The following is a 467-nucleotide window of genomic DNA, read 5'->3' on the forward strand; positions in this document are numbered from 1 at the left end:
AAATTTTTTTTAAAATATACTATATATAATATATATAAATATATGAATATTATATTATAAATATGGTAAAAATTTTAAATTATACTCCCCCAAAAAATTAAAATACAAAAATTTACAAAAAAAAAAAAAAAAAAAACAAAAAAAAAAAACAAAAAATTAAAACAAAAAAACAAATTTTGAAAAAAAAAATAAATCCCAAAAAAACCCAAAAAAAAAAAAACAATAAAATATATGTTTTATGTAATATTATAAATAAAAGGGAAAAAAAAGGGAAAAAACTAATTATTTTCTATAAAATTATATATATATAAAAGTAATATATAAAATTTTTTTATATATTAAATTTTATTAAAAAATTTTAATTTTAAAAATTGATTTTTATATTAAAATATATATATATATAAAATAATAATATAAACCAAACCCAAAAACCGGTTTTTTTGTTGGGGGTTGTTGTGTTTATATGT

The sequence above is a fragment of the Penaeus monodon genome, chromosome 22, assembly GCF_015228065.2.
Source record: "Penaeus monodon isolate SGIC_2016 chromosome 22, NSTDA_Pmon_1, whole genome shotgun sequence".
Lineage (NCBI taxonomy): Eukaryota > Metazoa > Arthropoda > Malacostraca > Decapoda > Penaeidae > Penaeus > Penaeus monodon.